This window comes from Amblyraja radiata, chromosome 11 (assembly GCF_010909765.2).
Source record: "Amblyraja radiata isolate CabotCenter1 chromosome 11, sAmbRad1.1.pri, whole genome shotgun sequence".
NCBI classification, from domain to species: domain Eukaryota; kingdom Metazoa; phylum Chordata; class Chondrichthyes; order Rajiformes; family Rajidae; genus Amblyraja; species Amblyraja radiata.
Window position 1 is genome coordinate 58,014,379 of NC_045966.1, and position 21,235 is coordinate 58,035,613.

The window sequence follows — 21,235 nt, forward strand, 5'->3', positions numbered from 1 at the left end:
AGGGTGGACAAGTGTGGAAATCCTAATACATTTGTACAGGTGTACCTCCAACAGCTGCCAGAGAAGTTAATGTCACTGCATTACACAGGATGGTGTGAGGAGAAAAACTCCACATTGCACCTGTTTTATAGCTTCTTAATCCTCTACGTACAAGAGTTACATTCATATCACTTACACCGATTAGTACTGTGAGAAACATATTGCTCTTTCCGGATTTAACAGTTAAATGGCTCCCCTTTTTGTAGCAAATAACAGATGGGCTCTAGTTGAAATTGCTCAGTCTGTTTATTTTCTGAAATATGAATTAATCCACAAGGTAAATCAATGATACAGGATGTACCTGTTACTATAGTCTGTTGACACTTCTCTAACACCTCAATGCTAGTTAAACTCTCAGTCACAAAGAATCCATGTTCTTAGCTGGCATGCACATAACTCAGAGAGAACTAGGCAAAGAATTTAAAGTCCATTTTATGAGTTACAATCCTTGAGAGCCTCGTTGGCAATACTGCTGAAATAGCACAAAAATACGACAAAGTATTATAGTAAAATGGTCATGTTAGTACTCTGGTAATCCAGAGACCTGGAATAAACATGTATTCACAATCCACACGGCACTTGAATGGAACAGAATGTGTGCATTTCCAGCATTCTCCGTTATGTTTCAGATTCAGCAACAGCTTTGAACTGAACCCCCCCGATTGGCTCTCCCCACCATGACAGGGTGAGGATCGGTCCACTCCCACAGCCACAACATCCCCCTCCCCTCGTGGAGCAACACGCTGGCTGAAAACAACCAAATTCCTCAATCTTAGCACATCCCGATAGAAACTAGGCAAGCCCCTTAGGGCGGGTCGGGTACCGCGAAACTCCCCTTAGACAATGACACCGACGGAAAAAAATACCTGGTCAAAGCGTGCCATCTTGGGGGGTTCTCCGCGTCCATATACCTCCGCAGAGTCCCGAGACGGTGAGCCACCACCTGGGTACGCAAGCATACCAAGGTCTGACTGCCCTCCTCTAACGGGAGACTCAGGATTGCTAAGGAAACCCAGTGCTTCCTGTTTTCCCAAAAGAAATCCACCAGCTTCTTCTGTAAAGCAGTTGCAAAGAGAGAAGGCGGGACAAGGCGGGCCACTAGCTGGTTTATGACCAACACCCTCCACTGAAAAGAAAGAACTCCAAGCAGGCCTGACCAGCGCCCCAGCCGGGCGACAACTTTCGTCTCCAGCTCCAGCCTGTTCACCGGCCAAGCATCCTCAGTGGGACTCAGGTACACCCCCAGATAGAGGAGGTGCGTGGTGCTCCACGCATACAATGTCATCTCTTCCAGCAGGGAGTCTACCTGCCACTGACCCACTAAAAGTCCAGAACACTTGCTCCAGTTAATCCTGGCAGATAATGCAGCCGATAAAATCTTCTGGCAGTCCCGCATCCTCCGCAGGTCACCAGGGTCAGTGAACGTAACGAGTACATCATCGACATAAGCCGAAAGAACCTCCTCCACCCCCGGAACTGGTCAACCACCTCCGAAGACACAGGAACGGCTCCACACAGACCGAGTACAACTGACCAGAGAGCGGCCCGGTGATTGGGACAATCCCTGCGGAGATGTCCAAACTCTCTGCACGTGCCTCTCCCCAACTCCAATACACGTGGTGAGGGGCACCACGATGTTCCACAACGAAGCTCCCCTCAGCGCCCAACCCCGCTTCCACCTTCATGAGAACCCGCCTCTTGAAACTCAAGACCCCTTTTTCATACAGGTCATTCCCGGGGTGCGTAAGCCTAATAAGCTTACACCGCACCTCCCCAATCTTTCCCGATTGTGGAAGAATTTTTGCATCCTGGAGAAATGTGGGACAATTCCGCAGGAGAACAGGTTTTTACAGTGGACACCCACGGTTCCACCGGTATAAAGACCCCCTCTACTGCGAGCCCCCTCTCCAACCCTCGGGCCACATCCTACTGGGACTTTAATATCATCCCAACCTTCCCTCCTGCAAGCTCGGAAGAAGCAATAACATCCCTCTTGAAAAGGTCATGCATGCCCTTCGCTATTGCACCCCTGCTCCACAGGGACCCGGTTTGGACCGAGATCCCGTATATATCGCCATCCAAGTCAACATAAGGCTCATCCTCAAATGGCCCTAACACCGCAGCCGAAGCCACAGCTGCATAACTCCGAGACCGGGCCCCCGCCATCTTAACAGTGGCACAAACCAGCACCAGGGACACCAGCAACTCAGCTCAAAAGCTATCTCAGAGACAGTCACAGTCTGGATAAGCAGCAGAAGCAGTTCCCTCCAGCCGAGTAAGGAAAGTCCACACGCTCAACTCCACAGTCGAGAGCAGATTTTGCGAGGCTCTTTAAAGCCTTCCCGATTTTCCGGAAATTGCCGAAGCGAAATGTACCTTCTTCTCAATAAGCCCAGGCAGCTGCTCTATGCAAAACGGTATTGGGGCAGAGAATCAGTGCTAGAAACGTCAAAGACACCGAAGTCTTTCCTACCCCTCGATCTCCAGGCACTCCTGGCAATCCGCCAGCCATGGCCACTCCCACGGCGGTCCAGAAGAACTCAGGAATTCCTCACTAATTGGAGAAATCCTTTAACAAAGGAAAGTTTCAGCAGTGCAACGTTAAGTCAAACTTTGAAATCTCTCTCTCTCTTCCCCTCGAGGTCTCCACCCCTCTCTCTCCCTCCCTCTCCCTCCCCCTCCCATTCCCATACTGACCTTGCTTTCGCTCTCTCTCTCTCTATCCCTCTCCTACCCTAGTTCTCTGACTATTGACTATTCTCCTGATTACATTTTATTGATTGTATGCCTAATTGTCACCTTTCCCTCAGCTAAATAATCTATTCTATATTTTCCTTGAATAGTCTCCTTTGATCTCCCATGTTCACACCTTACCCTTCCATATCTCTGTCTCCCTCTCCCCTTACGCTCAGTCTGAAAAAGTGTCTCGACCTGAAACGTCACTTATTTCTTCTATCCAGTGATGCTGCCTGTCCCGCTGAGTTACTACAGCATTTTATGTCTATCTTTGGTGTAAACCACCTCTAAAGTTTCTTACTACACAATACATCATTAGAATTTTCCCTTTCAGAGACCTTCTCTTGATCTTATCCTTTCCTCAGAAACAGACTTGTTTTCTCAATTTCTCAGTCATCTGGTCTTTAAGTCTGACTCTCATTCCACAGACAGCACCTGACCTGTTTAGTGTTTCCAGCATTTTCTGATTTCACCCTTGATGAGGGTAACTAGCAGCTCAAGATTAATGAAGACTCAGAAGGCAGCTGTAAGCCTAGTGCATAGCAATTAGCATTCATTAAATGGTGATGAGAAAATGACCAGGCCGATGTGTAGGTCTGAAAGCAATATCTTTGCTCTGCCTTTCAATTAGATAGCCATAAATCACACCAATCAATACGCTGGCACATGGCATGTGAGATTGGTTGTTTCCCAACTCTCCATATATTTAAGTGCCATGAAACGAAATGACAATGTACCAAATCTCATGGTTGTCAAAGATTGCAGCAAGAACTTGATTGGTTGGGCTGAGGAATAGTTAGTGAAGTTGGATCTTGGACACATGTGCCGAGGATTGGTTAATACAGTTTAATACAGAGAAGTGCAAGGCATTGTGATTTGGGAAGTCAAACCAGTGCTAGACCCACACAGTGAATGGCAGGGTTCCAGACAGTGGTGTGAACATGGTGTCACAGGTAGATCGGGCAGTCAAGAAGGCTTTCAGCACATTGGCCTTCATCGCTTAGAGTATAAAGTATAGAAGTTGGGAGATCATGTTATGGAGATCAAAGTACAAAACTTTGTTGAGGCCACATTTAGAGTATTGTATTCAGTTTTGTCTCTGTTGTATGAAATGTTTTGTTCAGCTAGAATGGGTGCAGATCAGATTCATGAGGATGTTGCCAGGACTCGAGGGCCTGAGCTACAGGGAGAGGTTGAGCAGACTAGGGCTTTGTTCCTTGGTGTGCAGGAGGATGTGATAGAAGTGTATAAAACCATAAGAGGGATCCCGATTCAAAACTAATAATATTAGGAATATCAGAACAAAACCTAAAACTTACAACAAGCCAAAGAAACTTCCTAGATTATAGTATGATAACTGGGAAAAAATTAATACCAAAATTTTGGAAAAATCCAACAACCCGCACAATTATAATGTGGATTATGGAGAAGTCGGAGACCTTACATTTGGAAAGAACTAGACTTGTCTTAATTGACAAACAAGAATTATTTGCTAGAATATGGTCTCCATTTATTGATTTTCTGAAAGGGTAAATGGGTCCGGCACAGAAGCCTGACTGAAGCTTGAACCCAGGATTAGATGAATAGTTATGTTTTATAATCTACGGACCAAATCTATAATCTCCAAAATTGTATTATTGGTAATTTATTCTATTCTTTTTTCTTTTTTTTCTTCTTTCTTCCTATCTATAAAAAAAAATAAGCAAATAGAAACAGTGTTAATATGCAATTGATAAATGAGGACCCTTACTACTTTGATAGCTGGAATCTCACCTATTAACAATATGTTCAAGAAGGAACTGTAGATGCTGGAAAATCGAAGGTACACAAAAATGCTGGAGAAACTCAGCGGGTGCAGCAGCATCTATGGAGCGAAGGAAATAGGCGACGTTTCGGGCCGAAACCTCTCTTCAGAGAAGGGTTTTTGGCCCAGAACGTTGCCTATTTCCTTAGCTCCATAGATGCTGCTGCACCCGCTGAGTTTCTCCAGCATTTTTGTGTACCTATTAACAATATGTAATTGACAAACAAAATGTATTTTGATTATGATATGTATATGCTTCTAATAAAAATATTATTATTTTTTTAAATCATGAGAGGAATAAATGGGGTAAATGCAGAGTATTTTACCTAGAGTAAGGAAATCAGGAACCAGAAGACATAGGTTTAAGGTGAGGGAGAAACATTTAAAAGGAATCTGAGGGGCAACTTTTTTACACAAAGGGCAGTACACATATAGAACCTGGCCAGAGGAGGTAGTTGGGGCAGGTAGTATCACAATGTTTAAGAAACATTTGGACAGGTGCATGAATAAGAGGGATTAGAGGGATATGAGCTAAACACAGCCAGATGGGACTTGTGTAGATGGGGCATGTTGGTCAGTGTGGGCATGTTGGGCCGAAGGATCTGTTTCCACATTGTTTAACTCAATTAGTCTCTAAATGGAATAAGGACATAGCTATCTTAGGAAATGGTTTTAAGTTCTGCATAAGTGAAAAGTTGCAGATACCAAGATGGTGGTCTTGTCAACATTAGAAGGTAGTGACACCAAAGTCACACACTTGCATTATCAAGTACCGTCACTGAGGCAAAATCTTGACTGATGAAATCACACAGCATTGAGGGCTAGCATCCCTGGCGATGAGCACCTGATCAGCGCTTCGCTGTTTTGGGAGATTGCTGTGGAAAAGCCCGACTGCCATGTTCCCTCCATTGCACCAAGATGGTGTATTGTGAGCACTTCATTGGTTATGGGCACTTGGGAAATCATGAGACACTCAGAGCAGAAATCAAAGCGTTAGAGAAACTCAGTGACTCAGGCAACATCTGTGGAGGGAATGGACAGAGGATATTTCAAGTTGGGACCTTTCTTCAGACTGATGGAGGAGTGGGAGAAAGCTGGATAAAGAGAGTAGGGACGGGGCAACGCAGGGCAAGTGATAGGTGGTTACAGGTGAGGGGTGTGATTGATAGATGGGTGGAGTAAGTGTGAAAAGAAAAAAAGGCTCGAAGTGAAAAAGAGACAAAAGGGTTTCTTATTGGATAAGGAAAGGAGGAAAGAAAAGTAAAGCTGGAGGGAAGGATATGGATGAAAGGGGAGAAGAACGAGGGGGGAATAAAAGTGAAATATGGAACACAGGGATGGAAGATGAGCACAGAGTAGGGGGAAAGGAGAATTGTGACTAGGTGGTGAGAGATGGAACAAATGTGTGTACTCCAGGGGTAGAGGAGAATCGGGAGTGAGGGAGGGGGTAGAGGGATATTACTTATAATTGGAGAATTCTATTTTCATACAATTGCATTGCATGCTGTCTAAGCAGAATAGGAAGTGCAATACTTCTAGTTTGTATGTGGGCTCACTCTGGCAGTGGAGGAGGCCAAGGGCAGGAAGGTATGACATTGGCAATTGTCTGTCAAGTTCTGCAGGAGCTCCCTCCTGATCACAAACAAGTTTAACATTTTGTTTCCGATTCCCATACCAAGCTTTTCCATCTGTGACCTCCCGTATTGCCAGGATGTTGTCGTACGTATATTGCCTTCGGTGTTCCCGATGTCACCCATTTAGATTGGCAAGAACAAGCCTAGACTAACAACCATTGTGTTAAGCACTTATGGTTGCCAAGATCTGCTGGATCTCCTGGTTGCTGACCATTGTAACACCTCGTCCCATTCCATACCAATATTTCCACCTTAGTTCTCCATTGCCAGAAAGCGGCTTTACACAAACTGGAAGAACAGAACCTCGTATTCCACTTGGGTAGCTTACAACCTGACAGTATGAGCTTTGAATTCTCCATTTTCAAGTAATTCTACTCAAATTACCTTTTATCCCACTCTTTCCTCTCCAAATCCCCTTTTCCCATATCTTTCCCTCTGTCTTTACATTTCACTCCTCTTCTCTCCTGATTTGACACTCTTTTGTCTCCTTTTCGCCTTCATCCTTTGTTACTTACTCATCTGGTAATCACCCCACCCCTACCATCCCCTCACTTCTCACTTTTATCCACCTATCACTTGCCAGGCTTTGACCCACTCCTACCTATCTTTTCCAGTTTTAACCCTCCTACTCCAATCAGTCCGAAGAAGGGTCGCGATGTGAAATGTCACCTGCCCATTCTTTATAGTGCCTGATGTTCAAAGGTTCAAAAGGTTCAAAGGTTCAAAGGTTATTTAATGGTCACATACACCTAGGTGTAGTGAAATGCTTCTTGCCAATGCAGCACATAAAGAAAGAATACAGACATAACATTAATAAGAGATTTAAACATCAAGAACATCCCCCCACAATGGTTCCCATTATGAGGGAAGGCGCAATGTCCAGTCCCCAACCCCAGTTCACCCATAGTCGGGCCTATTGAGGCCTCCACAGTTGCCTCCACGGAGACCCGATGTTCCAGGCCGTTCTCGCCGGCTGATGGTGCTCCGGCGTCGGGAGAATCCTCACAGCGGCTTGGGACACCTGGAACGGCCGCTTCCGTACTGGAGGCCGCGGTTTCCGAAGCCAACAGGGCCGCGCCGGATGGAGCTCCACTACTGGCGATCTCATCGAGAGATCCCAGGCTCCCGGTGTAAAGTACAGCGCCGCTGCCCGCGGCCGGCCGCTCCACAGTCCTGCAGCTCCGCAATGTTTTTCTCGGCGGTCTTCAGCTCACAGGAGCTCCAGCGCGGCGACCCGGGCATGGCATCGCCCGCTCCGCGATAGCGCTCCAGCGCTGTGCCGCTGCCGAAGCCGTGGTTCTGGGGGGTCCCCGGCAGGAAACGCCGCTCCAGGCCCGCTGGTAGGCCGCGAGGACGGGTCGAAACTGCAGCCCGGAGAAAAGCCGCCTCTCCAACCAGGTAGGGACCCTGAAAGGTAGTTTCCCCCTTCCCCTCCCCCCCACCCCCCACATAAAAAAGTCTAGAACTCCAGAAACAAAAACACTTTAACTAACTAAAAAAAAAAAAAAAAAAAAAAGATGAAAAGACGGACAGCTGCTGGCTGGGCAGCCATACACAGGACAACGCCCCCAGAGAATCGTATTGTGTTCACCCAGCACTGTGTGTTTGCTCAAGATTCAAACACCTGAAGTCTCCATGAGACACTGCGATCCATCCATCTGCTTTCTTCTGCAAACATGGCAGATGTAGCAGCTGGTGGTAATGTGGAGCATCTGATGAGCATAAGTTAAATCAGAAACATAATGATATCCATGATGTTTGTTCAAGAAGGAACTGCAGATGCTGGAAGATCGAAGGTACACAAAAATGCTGGAGAAACTCAGCGGGTGCAGCAGCATCTATGGAGCGAAGGAAATGGGTGACGTTTCGGGCTGAAACCCTTCTTCAGACTGAGGAAGGGTTTCGACCTGAAACGTCACCCATTTCATTTGCTCCATAGATGCTGCTGCACCCGCTGAGTTTCTCCAGCATTTTTGTGTACCTATGATATCCATGATGTTTTGCCTCTTGATGTAAACTGACACTATGCCGTCATTTGATACTGTGGGTGACAAAGATATCATTCCCATCGGGCAAGGGCTTAACCTGTTGCACTGCACAGATACAACTCCGCTGTTGCTGCATTAATTTTGCTCCAATTGGCATCATTGAGGACTGGCCACATGTCCAGCACAGAACGTGGTATAGGATGCATGTGATATAGACTGAAGTTTTTCCTTCAGTCCTTCTAATAACTAATTGTTCTTGATCACCAGTATGGCACTGGGATGACTGGAGCCAACTTTATAAATAGTTTCTCCCAACATCGTGCCTCATCCATTTATAACATGCATTGGAAATCTGTGGATGTGAGCCCCTCAGGTACACTTGCAAAACTGGCATTGATGGGAACAGGCTATTTTCCTTTCATGATACATGTGCAGAATGGGGAACAATAAATTGTGCGGTTCCTTAATTCCTAATGACTATCCTGTTTAATGCTTTACAACTGTTGGGTAAATGGCAGCCTTGGGGCAACCATTTTGAGTCAAGCTGCATTCTCCCTGAAGTAGCGTAATGAAGTCCTGATGTTGTGAATGGAAACAGTGTGGTTAACAACATCTCTTATTCATGGCAATACATCTTGTGTGGATCTAGTGCAAAATTGCTGTTATCGAGTATGGTTGGAGGAGATTGACAGACAGCCTGGTTTCTTCTTCATTTATTACTGAGTATTACTGATGGACAGTGAATTCGCTACATTTTTTATTTAACCAACTACATGTATATAGACACAATATCCTTGATCAGACTTTGCTGGCTTTACCTTGCACTAAATGTTATTCCCTTATCATGTACCTATACACCGTAAATGGCTCGATTGTAATCATGTATTGTCTTTCTGCTGCCTTGATAGCACGCAACAAAAGCTTTTCACGGTACCTCGGTACACGTGAAAATAAACTGAACTGAAATATGCAGGACTCTGTCTGCACCTTCCATGATAATGTAATCCTTTAAAATTTCTCTTCATACAGTTGTTTTGTGGCGATCTGCACTATTAAATTTGTTATCTCTCTGTACGCTTTCAGTCTTTATGTAACTTTTAAGCAGTTCTGTAGTCTCACCATTTGGTACTATTTTTTTTCAAACACATCATTAATTAAGTATGGAAGATGTAAAAGGAACATGAAGAATAACTTGGGCAAAGTTCCAATGAACTAATTTATCCCAGCACTGGAAAACCAATGATATTTGCTGTTGTTAATGCTTATAATGTTTTTCATTTCAATTTCTTCCTTTAGTTTAGATTAGAGATATGACGTGGAAATGGGTCCTTTGGCCCACCGAGTCCACGCCGACTACCGATCACCCATTCTCCCCAGTTTTATCCTACACACTAGGGGTCATTTACAGCAGCCATTACGACCCTGCACGTCTTTGGAATGTGGGAGGAAACCGGCGCACCTGGAGAAACCCCACGTGGTCACAGGGAGAACGTGCAAACTCCGTACAGACAGCTTCCATATACCCCAGAGATGCTGCCTGACCCACTGAGTTATCATAATCATAATCATATTTTATTAGCCAAGTATGTTTTGCAACAGACGAGGAATTTAATTTGCCATAGTCATACCAATAAAAAGCAATATGCAACATAAAATCAATTTTAACATTGATTTTTTTTTCTTTTCATAAAATGTTGTTTTATTTCTTAATTACTGCGGCAGTTGTGTTTATTTTTGTAGACCGGGATTCTGCAGTTCCTCACGTCTCCTTCTGCACTATCCCAGTATAGATTCCAACTGAATTATCCTGGTGTAGAATCCTGCTGCACTGTCCTAGTGACAAATTCTCCATCACCATCCCAGAGCAGAATCTTTCTGCATTGTGCAATGTCAAATCGTCCAGTACCATCCCACTGTGGAATCCTCCTGCATTGTACTGGGGTATAATCCTCCAGGTCTATCTCAGTGCAGAATACTTCAGCACTATCCCAGTGTAACCTCAGAGAAACATTATCAATCTGTAGCTTTGCTGATGCCATCAACGTGACATTAACCCCATGATGTTCTCTCATCACTTGCTGCCTGGACTGCTAAGTATTTCCATAATTTTCCTATTTTATATCAGCTATCCAGCATCTACTGAGCTTTGATTCCCTCGTTTGTATCTTGCTGTTTTCTTTTTCTGCCTCAGGTTTTCCTTCATCTCCTTTTTATATTGTCTCCAGTGCAGTCATCTCTTTTCTTGCCAAGTCCACACAATACCCCCTCGGCAGACACCACCACCTCTTGTGTCATTCTGTATCACAAAACCTCCCTTTGCCCAATCTGCCCCTACCCATTCATGGCTATAGAGATACAGCAGAGAAACAGGGCCTTCATCCCAAACCTGCCCATGCTGACCAACGTGCCCCATCCACACTAATTCCACCTTCCCCCTTTTGGCCCATATCCCTATAAACCTTTCCTATCCATGTATCTGTCCAATTGTCTTTTAAATGTTGTTATTGATTCTGCCTCAACTACCTCCAGAGCATCTAGAGGAAACCCACTCAGTAACAGGGGGAATAGGCAGATTCCACACAGACAGAACCCGGGGTCAGGTCTCTACCTTCTGCACCACTGTGTCACCCCACATGATGAACAACATCCTAACACACTTTACATATGTTTAGTCCAAATGATCCAGTGAAAAGTGATGAGCCAGCGATATGGCATCAACTATTGATCTGTTATGGCGGTAGGCAAATTTTAATAGGTCCACATCCTCACTATGGCAGGAGATGTTATGCTTCATGACCAACCTCTCTAAGTCACATTGCACATGAGAACCACTGGGTTGGTAGTCATTGTGGCATGTCACCTTGCACACCTTGGGCACTGATATTACAGATGTCCTTTTAAACGTGGGCCTCAGTGGTGAGAAGTTGAAGATGCCCTCAAAATCACTAGTAGTTGTCCTCACAGATTTTAAGAAGACAGTTGGGAACGCCATCAGTGTTGAATGCTTTCTGAGTGTTCAGACTCTTAAGTTAAATTCTAAAACTAGAGGGCATTACTTAGGGTGAGAGGGAAGAGACTTAAGCGGGTCTGCAGGGACAACTTTTTCATTCAGAATGCAGTCCATATCGGGAATAAGCTGCCAGAGTACACTATAGAAGTAAATACAAAGACATTTGGACAGATATATGGAAAGGGAGGGTCTAAGGAATATGAGGCAAATGCAGGCAAATGGGACTGGTCCAGAATGCCAACTTGGTCATTGTGGGCAAGTTGGGCTGATGGACCTGTTTCCTGTTGATAGCTGTATGACTACATGGATTCCTACCAGGTGCTCCAATTTCCCCTGCCATCCTAAAGCCATGCAGGTTTGTAGGTAAAATAGCTTCTGTACATTACCCACGGCGTGTACCTGAACTGTGGAATCTGGGAAGAAATGATGGGAATATGAGGATTTTTTTTTTAATGATTTAAGTAGGATGAGTATAAAAATGGATGGTTAATGCATTGTTAGTGCAAACTTCAAGAGCTGAAGGACACGTTGCTGTGCTGCATCTCTAAAACTTTCAGCACCAGATCAATTGTCATAATTGAAATTTTCCAAACATCATAATTTGTTCAGTTAGGCTTGAAGATTTGTTACGTGTGTGTAAACCTCCACTGACACAATTTTACCCAAAGACTTGTAAACATCTAATTTTGGTTTATTTTCCCATGTCGACTAAAATAAAAATATTCCTGGTAATGACAGGCTGGCTTGCCTCCACTGAGTCTTGTGGTTTGTTTACACTGCAGGGACATGGTTGGTGGCCACAGATATCATCAAACCGATGGTGCTGTCATAGTTTAAGCTTCCCCAGAGGTGGGGGGCTGGTGTGATGGGGAGGGGGTTGATGGGGAAAGCAGGGGGTGCTGAAGAGGTGTGCAGTAGATTTGTAACTGGTTGGTGGAGGGATAATAGAAACATGGAAACATAGAAGATAGGTGCAGGAGTAGGCCATTTGGCCCTTCGAGTCAGCACCGCCATTCAATATGATCATGCATGATCATCCTAGATCCTAGCTTTCTCCCCATATCCCTTGATTCTGTTAACCCTAAGAGCTATATCTAACTTGTAGCGGCATAGCTTGTTGGGGGAGAGGTGCAGTGAGGGTGTTCACCAGTTGTGGGAGGGGATCAATAGAAGAGTTATCTGGTTGCGGGACTGTGTTGTGGAGATGTTCGCTCGTTGAGGGAAGAATATGGCAGAGATGTTAGAGGAATGGGGGTTATATGGCCTGGTGCTCGTCAGTGGGGTCATGGCCCAGGGATAAGTAGATGGAGGTGTCCGAGAGTTGGCACGTGGCCTCAGCTTTGTAGTGATCAGCGCGGCAGACTACCACGGCACCTCCCTTGTCGGCAGGTTTGATAACCCAGTCTGGGTTGTTGCAGAGTGAGTCGATGGCTGTATGCTCAGGGGAGGAGAAGTTAGAATGAGATAAGTAGGAGGAGGTGTCCGAGAGTTGGCGCGTGGTCTCAGCTTTGCAGATAAGTAGGAGGAGGTGTCCGAGAGTTGGCGCGTGGCCTCAGCTTTGCAGATAAGTAGGAGGAGGTGTCCAAGAGTTGGCGCGTGGTCTGAGGAAGGGTTTTGGCCCGAAAAGTTGCCTATTTCCTTCACTCCATAGATGCTGTCTCAACCGCTGAGTTTCTCCAGCACTTTTGTCTATCTTAGATGCTAGAGATGTTAGTCGTAGACTCTCCAACTAATTGTTAATTCATTAATAAACGGTGTTGCGGAGGGGTGTGATGGAGGAGATAGCTCACCAGGAGAGGTGTGGTGGAGGCTTCAGCTAGTTGAGGGAGAGAGCAGAAGAAATAGCTGTTTATGAATGGGTGTGGTGGAGGTGTAAGCTGGTTGATAGAAGAATATAATGGGGATGCTAACAGGTGGCGGAGGCAGTGTGGTGGTAGTGTTAGCTGGTGGAGAGAGGGCTGTGGTGGGTGAGTTAAGTTGTCAAGAGACACATGTGGTAAATAGTTAGCTGCTTCAACGAGTGGCGTGGTGTAACCTATAACTAGTTGGGAGAGGGTGCAATGGAGCTTTAGCTGGTTGTAGAGGGGTCTTGTGAAATTTATAAACTTACCGCCCACTGAGCCTTAAACCTTATGTCCAGCACGGGAGGTGGTACTTTGTTTTGCTTTCCAATGAAAATGGAAAAGTTGTAAGCTAAATACTTTAAATAGCATTAAATGACTCCCATTAGATCATGCTGTGGATTTAGTGATTAAACCCAAGATTAATTTAATAGGTTCCTTGCATATTGGCAGTTAGTTTCTCTATCATTACCAGATCATATGACTGTGCTCACTTGGTTTGTGGTCTCATTGAAGCATGGCCAACCTCCAAATGCTTCTATTCTCTCCGTCTCTTTTGGTATCGACCTGTGCTCTGTTATTCAGTCATTGTCTCACTGCCAGATTCCCCCATCCTAAAGGCCTACAAATACAGGGGATGGTGGTTACGTTGGGCTTACGGCATTGGGAGGAGGGGTTAGACATTGTAAATGAATCCTGAAGATGATGGTATTCAAGAGATTTATTCAGTGAAACCTAATGCTATGACAAATATTTCCAACTGGATCACTTATGGTAGAATGAAAACCCTTTGCTCAAACTGGGTATGTGTGCTTGATTGAGTGTTCTGATCTCAAACTACAGAGATAGATACCTTGGAGCAGAAGTATTCTTAGGCAGCTCCTTTGGATTGATGGGCTTGCTCCTGTTCTAGTTTTGTGGGTTGTGAGGTTGATAGCTGAGGACCCACGGACCCTTCCACAGATGGGGCAGGAGGATGGCCATGAGGTGGGTGGTTTGGGAACCCACCTTCTGTCACATGCAGCCCTTCTGTCACTTCAATGGGCTTCTGTGTACTTCTGATGCATAGTCTTAGATTATTTATGCCCATTCTCCACATTGAATTGTAATGGGCCAGAGATTTGCAAGGGTCAGTAGGAACACTCACTTCTTTGACCACATTCTTGAATCATTTTTCCTGTCCCGCTGGTAATCTCTTCTGATGAGTGCACAAATCAGAGCAACTCTTTCGAGAGTTTGGTATCAGGCATACGAGTGCTGAATGCAGTCAACTGAGGATATTCAGGTGGAAAGTAGATGGATCTCTCTCTGACTCTGCTTAAACTTACACCTAGCCATAGATGCAGACAGTTTGGACATGGTCCTAGACCAGTTACCAAATGTTAGCTTGGCACTGACTATTCTGGTTTAAAATAAGAACATTTCACATTTGGAGAACGTTTACCTCAATGCTGAGAAATAATATCCCATTTCAATTGACAAGTTGTATCCCTGGAGACTTATTAAATTATCTCTTTGTTCGTTATTGTCTAACACCATATCCCATGCCTGGAGCACCCCATTCCTTCAAACAGGAAACTGAATCATCTGAAGAAGGGTTTCGGCCCGAAACGTTGCCTATTTCCTTCGCTCCATAAATGCTGCTGCACCCGCTGAGTTTCTCCAGCATTTTTGTGTACCTTCGATTTTCCAGCATCTGCAGTTCCTTCTTAAAAACTGAATAGATTTGTTGCCTTTGCTCTCAATCCAACAACATTACCAATCTCTGATATTTTTATGCCCAATAATTCAAGTATTTTGAAATATTTTTTTGAAAACAATTGTCACTACAATTTTTCTCCTGAAAGCATTGTAAATAGAGTAACAGTTAACAAAGAGGATCCCAGTTTGATCAGTACTCAGCTTACAAGATGTTGGATTGCTCTTGTTTTGAGAAATACCTTATCTGTTGATATCGTTGGAAGTGTCAGACAACTTGATTCAGTATGAAGTTGTTCCAAAGGCCTGAGGAGAAATATCCTAAAACATATCAGCAGAGTTTGAAACCCTTCCAAACCCACATATTCAAGAGTGAAAAGAAGTTTAGTTCATCTGATATTTTATGCCGTACAATGCAACAATTGTACTCAGACTTCAAAAGCCATGGTTCTTATTGTGATAAGATTGCCTTTCACCCTGTTCTTAAACCATGGGAAAATAATGGTTCTGGATGTGAATTGCACACATCAGTTTGAAGATTCGGTCATAGATAAGCCTATGGGGAGACTATATATAATAATAATTTACAGTAGATCAGCACAGAGATAATTGAGCTCCCAATGCTGGATCTGTGTCCTGGTTTTAGATTCGGCAAGAGTTCCAACACTGACACGCAGTTAACTTTAAATGCCTAAAATGAACAAAGGAGTTCTGTGTGATAGATGCCAGGATGGACTACTTGAGACCCTTGATGCGACTCTTGATGCCTCTTCCACAACACACAGCATAAACATGGAGCTGGAAGTCCAGGAGTGTACTCCACTCACATGAAGGAGCCAATCTGGTCCAGAAATTGAGGGTTAAATATAGTTCATTGGCAGAGGAAACTATTTTGCATTGAAGCAGTAAATGCCTGGGACATTGTATTTTTTAAATTGTAATGTCTTTGATGTCCTCGGCAATTTTAGTTTAGTTTAGTGAAACAGGCCCTTCGGCCCACCCAGTCCACACCAACCCCAACACACCAACACTATCCTACACATACCAGGGACAATTTACAATTTTACCAAGCCAATTAACCTACAAACCTGTACGTCTATGGTGTGGTGGGAAACCGGAGCTCCCGGAGAAAACTCACGCAACGGGGAGAACGTACAAACTGCATGAACGCATTGAAACACAGAAAAGTTCCTAAATTCTGTTACCGCTTCCAAAATTCACACATTAGTGTTTAGAGAGCTGATTATAAGAATACACACTTGTTAAATATTTAATTTTAATTTAATTCTATTTTCTTTTGGATTTGAATGTGTTTGTTTTTAATTCTTGGGTTGACACAATTCAATGGATGTTACCTCCGAGCAGGAGCAAACAGCAGTGATGTGAAACCTTTCCCTGTAGAGGTTTGCTCCTCCTGAATCCACAGACCAGCTCCAGATTCACATGAGTGTTTGGGCCTGGTATAAGACAGGGTTACCTTTCTGCCAACTTTGTTTCCGGTAACTTCTTCAGCCTGAGGAGCCAGTTTGCTCACCTATAATTCCATTTTTTTCTGGTGCACGAATAAATACAGCCTGGTGTAAAGAAAGAAATTAAAGACTGGTCAAATATGTTCAAGTCCGGGCACTAATAATTCAAGATAAAATATGAGGAATCTTTGATTGTGCTCGATGATTTATTGTCTTGCAAAACGCTTGGATAGAGTGAATGTGGAAAGGATGTTTCCACTAGTGGGAGAGTCTAGGACTAGCCTCAGAATTAAAGGATATTTTTTCAGGAAGGGGATGAAGAAGAATTTCTTCAAGTCAGAGGGTTGTGAATCTGTGGAATTTTACTTCGGAGTCACGTGAGTGACTACGTGAAGAAGCCCGCCAGGACGCATGCGTGGCATATCGCTTTCACGCTTGCGAAACGACAGGCGGGGTGGAACGTTCCCCCGCAGCGGTAAGTTTGAAACCGCGACCTGCAGGTAAGTGATTTACTCTGCGGTAGTTTTTGTCCCCGCGCTGTTTTTACATAGGGGGGGAAGCTGGACAAAATAGTGTCCACAAGTGCTGCGAGTAAAGCTGGCTGGGGAGGACCGCGAAGTTGCGGGAGCCAGCAGCAGCTGAAGGCACAAGCACCGTAAGGGATCAGCTGTGCCGACTTTTTGTCCCGCACCGGCCAGAACACCATGGCCGGGCGGGAGACTATTCAGAATGGGGCCGTCGACTTTTGACAAGTCGAAAACGGAGGAGGCGGGGTGGAACGACGTTCCCCCATAGCGACAATTTAAACCAGGACCTGCAGGTAAGAGCTGCGGTCATTTTGTGTTTTCCCATGCTGATTACAGGTGGAGAAACCAACGGGCTGCGACAAAGCTGGTGAGGGAGGACCGCGGAGCAGCGGGCAGCCAGCAGCAGCCAGCGGCACTCGGACCACCGATAGTGGGATCAGCTGTGCCCGATGTCGCCTCCGCACCAGCCAGATCAACGCGGCCGGGCGGTAAGGCTAGGCACAAAACAAACAAGGTCGTGGACTCAGAGGAGTCCGACTTTGAACAACCGCAGACGGCCAGCGACCGAGAGCGCTGGAGCCGGATGGAGCGGTGTGTGGAGCTTTTGCTCCAACGTGACAGACTCCGGGAGATGGAGTCGGGTCACTGTGGGCCCTATGATAAACCCACAGCAGTACCTCTTGAAGGGCTGCACAGTGCTTCTACCTCATCAGAGGGGAGCACTGCGGGTCAGTTCTGGGCTGACCTGGAAGAGGGGTCCGCAGAAGGAAAGACAAGTGTGCAAGGGGTGCAGGGACTGTGCAAACTTGGGATCACAAAACCACCAATACTATTGTTTGGAGGCAACCTATCGAAGCAAGTCAAGGAGCTCGACGAGGAAGCAAAAACCCTGGGACTAATAAAAAGGGACTCCAACAAAAACGCACTACAGCCAAAGACAGCACCCCTACGCACCCACCAGCAGAACTGGTGAAAGCTCGAAGGCCCGGTACTTAAAACATGAGTCTTTTTAGTCCATGGCCCAGGCCAGCCTTCTTGGAAGATGCGGGGACCTCCAACGCCAACCAAACCGAAAATCCAGACACCAGCGCAACAACAGCAGCGAAGAACCTACAAAAAAGAAGTAAACCTGCCACGGGTAACTATGGAGGTAGGTGGGTCTGGTTCCCTACAAAATACAGGGAGCATGGAGGTTGGGGGGAGATTACACTCTTTTCTGAATGCATGGAGCATGATAACAACCGATACTTACATCTTAAGCAGTATCCAGGGATATACAATAGAGTTTATACACAAGTACAGCCCTCCAGTTCAACATATAACGAACCGAATGTTCGTGCTTTCTGATAAAGAAAAATCAGAAGCGCAAGCTGAACTGGAGCGGCTTTACGTAAAAGGTCTAATTGAGAAAACTCAACACGAACCATTAGAATTCGTGGCCAATATATTTACCAAAAACGAAAAAGATGGTGGTTGTCGCATCATCATAGATCTGACAAAATTGAATACATTTGTACAATATATTCACTTCAAAATGGAAACCTTTGTTACTGCTAAACAATTAATTTCCAAAGGTTACTTCATGGCCAGCATCGATTTAAAAGATGCTTACTATTCAGTGCCTATACGAGGTGACCACAGATGTTACTTAAAATTCAACTGGATGGGACAAATCTGGCAGTATAAAGCACTGCCAAATGGGTTAACATCAGCCCCAGGCTGTTCACAAACATTTTGAAACCAGCCCTAGCGTTTCTACGGAAACGTAAACACATGGTCATGGCATATTTAGATGACATACTCATTGTGGGCAAAACTTTGGAGTTGGCCAAACAAACTGTAACAGCCACAAAACAGTTATTTGAAAAACTGGGATTTATTATCCATCCAGTTAAATCTAAACTAACGCCTTCCACTACTATGGACTATTTGGGGTTCACCATTGACTCAGTTCACATGTCGGTGACACTGCCTAAGGGAAAGGCTAGAGATTTAATAGAGGCTTGCAATAACCTCATTGACATCAGCAAACCATCCATCAGATTGGTAGCAAAGTAATTGGCAAAATGGTGGCTGCCTTTCCAGCCACACAATTTGGACCTCTACATTACCAAAACTTACAGAGAGCAAAAATACAAGCACTCAAAATTAATGCAGGTCACTTTGACAGACCTATGAAACCACCAATCAAAGCTAAAATTGAACTAAAATGGTGGATAGATCTGGCTTTGTTCCAATCCAATCATTGTCAGTAACCCTTCCATGGTACTACAAACTGATGCCGGTGCACTTGGGTGGGGAGCAACCAATACCATCACCAGCTGTGGAGGTAGATGGACTGCTCAGGAGGCATCATTATTACTCACACTGGGCATAAACTACCTGAAAATGTTGGGTGCATTCCATGGCCTAAAGTCATATTGTACTGGGTCATATCACCAGCATATTAGACTACAGATAGACAATACCACCGTGGCAGCATACATTAACCACATGGGTGGAAACACATCGACATCATGTGACAATCTGGCTAATACAATTTGGCAATGGTGTATCCAGAGAGCTATTTGGATATCAGCCACTTACCTACCAGGAAGACTAAATTTAGTGGCAGACACCAGGTCACGCAAATTTAATGAAAACACCGAATGGATGTTGAATAAAAAAGTATTTGCTGATATTACAGCAAAATATGGAACACCAGATATCGATCTATTCGCATCCAGACTTAACCACCAGTTATCAAATTATGTTTCATGGGAGCCAGACCCTGGGGCAGCGGCGACAGATGCATTTTCGCTGCATTGGGGGGAAATACAACAAGACTCTGCGTCTGGTATTTTGGTAGAACCCGATTGGCCTACTCAACCATGGTTCCCAGTGGTATTAAACATGGTATTAGAACCATGTATCACCATCCCACATAGAGCAGATTTATTGGTACATCCCGTAACAAGGGATCGCCACCCATGCCATAAACATTTGAACTTATTCATTTGTAGAGTTTAAAAACACCTCTACTACAACTGGGACTGACGGACCGAACAGTGAACATGATCTCGGCGGCCCAAAGACAGTCAACCAAAAAACAGTATCTGGTCTATATCAGGAAGTGGGAGATGTACTGCCATAAAAACAACATAATCTACAGAGACATGAACATCCCGTCTGTTCTGGAATATCTGGCAGGCCTCCACTATGACGAGGTGCTCAGTTAAAGTGCCATCAACTGCGCCAGAAGTGCCCTATCGACTTACCTATGGCAGGGGACAGAGCGTTAATCTGTTGGGACTCACCCACTGGTAACAAAACTTATGAGGGGAATTTTTAATACTAATCCCCCAAGAACCAGGTACTCCCAAATATGGGATGTAAGTATTGTCCTGAAGATGCTCAGGAATTGGTTTCCAGCAACAGCTCTGTCCCTACACAGACTGACATTAAAAACAGTCATGCTAATGGCATTGGTCACGGCACAGAGGGTACAGTCACTGCATAAACTAAGACTGGACAACATGACTTCCTCAACAGAAAATATTACGTTTCATATCTATGAGTTAGTAAAGCAGAACAGACAGGGATCAGCAGGCCTCAATATACAATTTAGGTCATACCCAACAGATGACCGTCTCTGTATAGTAAGACATCTGTCGTTATACATGGAGAAAACAAAAATCATAAGAGGCAATGAGAAGGCACTTTTGGTCAGCCACAAGCAACCACACAAAAGAGTGATGGTCCAGACCATCTCAAGATGGCTGAAACAGGTGCTAACACAGGCTGAGGTGGATACTAATATTTTTAAATCTCATTCCACCAGGGCTGCAGCTACATCGACAGCGATACAGTTGGATGTACCAATGGACCAAATCCTCAAGGCAGCAGGATGGTCTGGGGAAAAAACATTCCAATTATTTTACAACAAACCAGTAATGAAACCTGGAACGTTTGCAGAAACAAATTTAAGTTCTGTAAATTAATTTAAACCCATAAAAAGGGGTTATAATTTTGTGTTAACAAAGTTTATGATTTCAATGTCGAATTCATGTCCAAATTATGTTAACACAATTCCTCCTACAGTCATCAAGGCAGACGTGATGCATGGACTCGTTTCCACGGCATGAAATCACAGAGCTTTAAAATCTTCACGTAGTCACTCACGTGACTCCGAAGTAAAATAGTAAGATTAAACGAGAACTTACCAGTTCGAAGTTTGATCATTATTTTATGAGGAGTTACGATGAGGGATTACGTGCCCTCCGCTCCCACCCTTGATCATATACTCAACTGGTATCTCTTCTCTAATCTTACTATGTTTAGTCATTACAGTTATCTGTGATTTCACACCGCTGCTTTGAAGAATGGCACGCATGCGTCCTGGTGGGCTTCTTCACGTAATCCCTCATCGTAACTCCTCATAAAATACAGATCAAACTTCAAACTGGTAAGTTCTCATTTAATCTTACTATTCTTTGTCACAGAAGGCTGT

At 44.6% G+C, this 21,235-nt stretch overlaps 1 long non-coding RNA gene across 1 annotated transcript; it reads right to left on the reverse strand.

Moving 5' to 3' along the window:
- Positions 1–2,057: 2,057 nt before the first annotated feature.
- LOC116978810 lies at positions 2,058–17,706 on the reverse strand. The gene is made up of 3 exons (XR_004413566.1): positions 17,697–17,706; positions 6,809–6,810; positions 2,058–2,150 (listed from the first exon to the last, which is right to left on the reverse strand). It is a non-coding gene; the product is annotated as an uncharacterized LOC116978810 (long non-coding RNA).
- Positions 17,707–21,235: the final 3,529 nt, after the last annotated feature.